We start from the raw sequence: 6,322 nt of genomic DNA on the forward strand, positions 1-6,322 counted from the left end.
CCGACCGGGTGTTCCGAGAGATTGAAAACACCCGGTCGGGTTTTCCTCCTGGAGAACTCCTCGAATTTCAGCTTCGGCTCGTTTCAACCTGTTTTCATCACAAAACTACGACAAACCCATCAACTTACCTAATTAGTGTATATGCGGTGAAAAAAACTTGTATTTAACATCTTAAACCATCAAAATCACTCTTTAATCACCCATAAAACAAGCCTAAAATATGAGTTTGTCAACAATCACATAATTGCAACTACACATGCGTCATACTTCGCCTTCACATTTTCAAAATCATATAATTTCAACCAAATATGCATTAAAATTTTCGCCTTCCAAGTAATCAACATGTACGTCCTTCAAGTTAAATTTGCAGTTTGAACATGTAATAACAAATCTCAACATCAAGCAACACGTGTTCATAATCATACTGCAATATGTGATACATCATGCCCCATTATTAAACAAAAGCAATTACACATTTGCATAGTGTCTCCCGTTTCATAACTTCACCACATTTTCCAAAAGCCATAGTATTTACCTCATATTTCCTATAGGAGTTGCTTTGTAGCAGCCAAGTAATCACAATCATATAGGATTTCATTCATCCAAGCACATAAAGTCTAACACATATTGCCGATTTTCTTTATCGAGTAAAATACAAGTTCACTTGCACACCATCATTCATCATTCTTGGCATAGTCGCATTTAGCAATTTCATATCCATGCATATTCATCATTTAACACTTCAAGCAACAATTTCAAAGACGTCATATTAACTTCGATTCCCATTGACATATTTTCATTTTCACCAGAGTATAATATTCCCATCGCAATTTCCAACATTTCACAAACTCAAATCAATACTCATCGAGATACTTGTTACCTCATTCTTCGTGGTTGAGCGGAGACGAGTCGTGGTGTTGAGCCTTCGACGATTATCACTTAATCACTTTACACAATTTCAGATTTTAATACAACAAGACTCTTGGGTCCAGAGCGGAAAGAACTGAGGCTCTGATACCAACTGTAACAGCTCGGATTTCTAGGGTATAATAAATACGGCGACTGTTAACTAGGCGAACTTAAGGCAACAAGAAATGTAGACTAGGGTTTCATTTAAAGAGATTTGACCAAGTGTTTAATGAACTGTCAAGGCAATAAGTCAACGGCTTACTCACGAAAATCAAGATATAATAGAATCATAGGCTAAGCTCAAAAGGTAAGGGGTTAATGTAATTCCAACAAAACGCAATTTTTCACAATATTCCACTTCAAAGAAAAAGTTCAACTCAACCAAAGATAATAAGTTTTCCAAAAATTCAGCGGAAACAAACCAAGAGAAAGCGAAGCCATGTATGAGGACACGACTACACTCAAAATTCCAACCATCCATATTATTCGATTCAACCGTCTCAACACCACCGACCGCCCATCGCCGCTCAACCTGCACATAGGGAAAACACATGCAGGGCTGAGTATTTTAAGCATACTCAGAGGACTCATGCCAAAACATTTTATAGTTATGCCACCCTTACCATAGTGAACTCGAGGTTTAGGATTTAATTAAAAAGATAGCATCGAGTATCACAAAATATTTCATGGACTGGCCAGTCAAACAATACCTCTCATTTTCTCATCAATCAACAATTCATATGGTGCGACGAAGTGTGGCCACACTTTCGCCCACGAGACCAGCCAACTAGCAAGGACGGCTCCCGGTCTCTCGTGTACACTAGCCTGATAGGGTTTGCGGCCCTACTCAGACCCGAATTCGTTTATATAGCCCTATAGTCTAATGGAGCGCACTCGCAACTAGGCATCAGGCACACACAATATCCAAAATAATCATAGGCATGGCATAATAGTTTAATCCACCCTTATTTCTCCAACATCATAAATTTGCAACATAGAAGAGTTTAAGAATAAAGCCCACCTCGATTTCCTTCGATTTCAAGTACGTACTTCTTCTTGTTATCACACCGAGAACGCGAGCTATCACCTTTAGTTCATGTATTTCAAATAAGTCTCAATCATGGATCAAAATCATGCATGTTCTCACGTTTCCCTTTTTCCCATCGATTATTTTCAATATTCCATTCAAAATCAAAGTACGATTATCATATCGTTTTTATTCACACACAGCTCTAGATTTAACATCAAATCGTGTCGCGCATGAGTGTTTCCCACACACAACACACGCGCACACACACAACACACGTGTGCACGCATACCGAGGCATGCACACACACACAGTCACACACCCACACATGCATCCAAATTCATCGATTAGTTTCCCCCTTCACTCGATCTAAATGCATGTGGACTCAAGAACACCGATTGATCGGTAGAAGAAGAGAAGATCAAAATAAAAATACCTTTCCAATAGAACAATCGGTAGGAAACAAGTAGGATCTTGATTCTTCAACAAATTCTCGAATTGCAGCTTCAATTCTTCTCCAAAAGATGAAGAATTAATGGAGAAAGTAGAAGAAAAATTTGAGAGAGTGGGAGAGAGGAGAGAACGACGTGAGAGAGTGGGGGCGATTTTTGATGTGCTAGGGTTTAGGTCTTCTCTCTTATTTATAGAGTGCAAGATATAGTATCTTTAATTAAATAAATTAAAGATTTGGAAGAGATATGGAAGTGATTGGCGTTATTTCTAGTGAGAAATAAGGGGGAATTCGAACTTTAGGCTATATTAATTAGCCTATGATTTAATTTGAATATTTCACGGAGTAGAATAAAATATCACGGAGCAAGAATAAAAATAATAATTCTCCCTAATTAAATAGGAATAGGCGTGTATTTCCATTCCTCCACTAGGAATTTAATTAAAATCATAATTTAAATAGGATATGGAAAGATCTTCTTAGATTTGGCAAGATATGCTAGGATATTTGAATTTATTTATGGGAGAGAATAAACAAGGGATCAAATAATAGAATACAATAATCCATTCTCCCATAATATAGGAGATTTTTTAAAATCTCCTTAAAGAAATCATAGGGGCCGAAAATTCACCAATTAAATAAGGAATATTGGACTTTGGATTTAATTCGGATAATTATCCCAAGCAACAATTAAATCCAAGAAAAATAGGATTTCTTCTCCAATAAATAGGAGGGGTCGAAAATTCCACATAATTAAATGATGCTCCTATTAAATTCTCACTCATCACTTAGGAAAATAATTCACCACAATTATTATTTTACCCCACATTAAAATATCCACTTCACCTCCACTTCACATTTTCCAACGACTTCGACCATTCCACGGCCATGTCATATTTTCCACAATATTGACTATTCAATAGCCACGTCACATATTCAACAAGTTTGACTATTCAACTCAAACTCAACTCAATATCGCCATTAGGTCACAAAGAATATTGCAATAAATCATTCATCATTTAATTCCACATATTCATAGCATTAAAAGCATTTAATGCAAAAATTTTCACGTCTCAAAAATTAGGGTTCGAAAAAGCAGGGCGTTACAGTACTCGACTCTTTTACCTCAAAAATACTCTTTTACCTCAAAAATATTTTTTTTTGTAATGTATTCAACTTTATAATATGCAGGCGACTCTTTTACATAAAAAATGAAATAAAATTTGAGTAAATCTTAAAACCGGCCGGGAAAAAAATTAAAGTTTTTTTTGTAATGCACCCAACTATATAATATGCAGGCGACTCTTTTACATAAAAAATGAAATAAAATAAAATTTGAGTAAATCTTAAAACCGGCAGGGAAAAATCAGAAGGGGGCTGCAATAAGGCCTAAATGGCGGAAGAGGAAAATCAAGAGATAAGAGAATAGAGGAAACCGTGCCATCTCTTATGTGGAAGATATATCCGCTGAAGAGGAGGAGCTGCTACTCCCCTAGCATGTTTTTATATGGCTGGAAGATTGGCTTTTTTCTTTATTATTGAGTATGGACTTAGCACCAAGCTTCTAAAATGGCCCAAAACATTACGAAATTGTACTTTTTTCCTCTCATGTTTTCGTTTTAAAATAAATCAACTGATCAATAGTTTACTCTCTTCTTCATATGAATAAGCTAAATTCATTTTCCATCCGTCCTAAAGAAATACTTCCTCCAGTCCCATATAATTCGTCTCAGTTTTCTATTTCGGTCCGTCTCATATAATTTGTCCCACTTCATTTTTACCATTTTTGGTAGTGGACCCAATATTCCACTAACTCATTCCTATTCACATTTTATTATAAAACTAATATATAAAGGTAGGACCCACATTCTACTAACTTTTTCAACCCATTTTTTCATTACAATTCTTAAAACCCGTGCCGGGTCAAAGTGACCCGAATTATCCGGGATGGAGGGAGTAGTTCATATTCATTTATGGAAATATTTTCTATTTTTCTTTTACTTTATTATTTATGGACCTTACTATCCACTAATATTATTTCAATTATCTTTTCTCGTTCTTTCTTATTTTATTATTAATGCATTAAAACTCATATCATATTCAAATAACATATTTTCTAAGAGATGGATGAAGTAAAAATGATGGATTAAAATCCAATCTAATTTCAATACCAAATAAATGAGCCCGATGAATAAAGTGAAGGTTAAAATAGTAGTACTATAGTTTTTCTATTATTATTTGGTAAGTAAAATTAAAAACAAGATAAAAATAGTAAATTGTTTGGTAGGTTAAATTATATACCTATCAAATTGTAAATCTATATATATTATTGTCTTTAAGAAACTATGAATATATTTATTTCATTTCTAATAAAAAATAAAAACAATTACGATTACAATTAATCTAAATTTAAGTTTTTTAAACTAATAAAATTAAAAACTTGACCTGGCTCGCTAGAAGTCCAGGCCAAGGCCGTATTGATCTTTTAACGGAGTATCAAACTTCAATTGTTTATTTAAGGGTAAATCTGTAAAGTTATGAAATTTTAAAATTATTTGATTTTTTCATGAATCTGTAAAGTCATGAATTTTGTCGGACTTTGTAAATTTGTTATCCGATCCGACTTGATAGATTTTTGACACAAACTTATCCTGCATGGCGTGCCGGAGACGTGACTTGGCAAATGACATGTAATGACTTTTTCTACCTTTTTATTTGTTTTCAAAATGACGTCGTTTGTACACCTGAAAATTTTTCGTCTTTATTTCTTTTGTCAAGCGAAGAATTTTACAAATTTGGACTTAAAACAATTATTCTTTTACTAGCTCAATTGAAATTTGAAGCCACTTATTATGAACCCAAAACATATTTTCTTCTTGAGCCCATTTTTTATTCGAAACCCAATCACCCGAAGAGAATGAAAACAGCCAGATTACTCCATGATCTGCAATGCTAAAAAAAATAGGAATAAATCAGCCCAAATCTATTAGAGATTACCTTTTTTTTTTGTCACCTTTCTCATATTTTACCTATTTTTCTTCTTCTATCTCTTATTTTACCAATTTATCATTAATTTGTGTTATCCACAAATATGACTATTTTTTGTGAACGGTGGAAGTAGACTGCTGTTTACATTTCATACGTACTTTGGATATGCAATTTGTTATTGAAAATAAGTCAGTTGGGTACTGAATTGACTCAGGCTAGGTGTTGAGTGAAAGCCCAAATATGAACCTACATACAAGGTGTAAAGGCCTATTTTATAATAACAAAGCACCAAATAAACTTATCTTTCAAGTACTATTATCCAATCGTTTACAACTTAGGACTTAGGAGTATAGGAAATTAAGACACTTTCAAAAAGCAGCAACACAAGTCTTTCAAACTGTTGAAATTTTTTTATGTGTTATTCGATTGAGTCTCTTTTCAGTAATTGTTGAGGATTATTTAATTAAGAAAATCTCAATTCGCTTTCATATTCTATAATTTGACTATTAGAATATGCAATATGCTCTAGAAATTGAGGTAAGTCAGTCGGGCCCGCCCGAGTAAAAGCCCGTTTGAAGCCCAAATATGGACACCATACAAATTTAAACTAAAATAAACCAACTCTGATTATTTTTCACACACATAAACTCATATCTCATTAATTATCTTACAAAAGGACTCAAAAGAAAAACGATATGCATTTCCAACACATATTTACAAGGTGCATTTCAAACACGTAGTACAATTTCGAAATATCAAACAAAATATTTTTTAATGATAATTTCAATGAAGTTAACCTGTGTTTGATAATACTCTTTTTCATCTCTTCTTTGATCCATTTCATCTCAATACAGTAGTCCCTAACTTTTGCCAGTAATTCTTCAACGCTCGCTTTAACCGCCGGCACATCCTCCTCGTCCGTCCCCGCCGCCAACTCCAACTCGCAA

The sequence above is a fragment of the Salvia hispanica genome, chromosome 2 (genome assembly GCF_029641045.1).
Source record: "Salvia hispanica isolate PSC_SH4W2 chromosome 2, Shi_PSC_v1, whole genome shotgun sequence".
NCBI lineage: Eukaryota > Viridiplantae > Streptophyta > Magnoliopsida > Lamiales > Lamiaceae > Salvia > Salvia hispanica.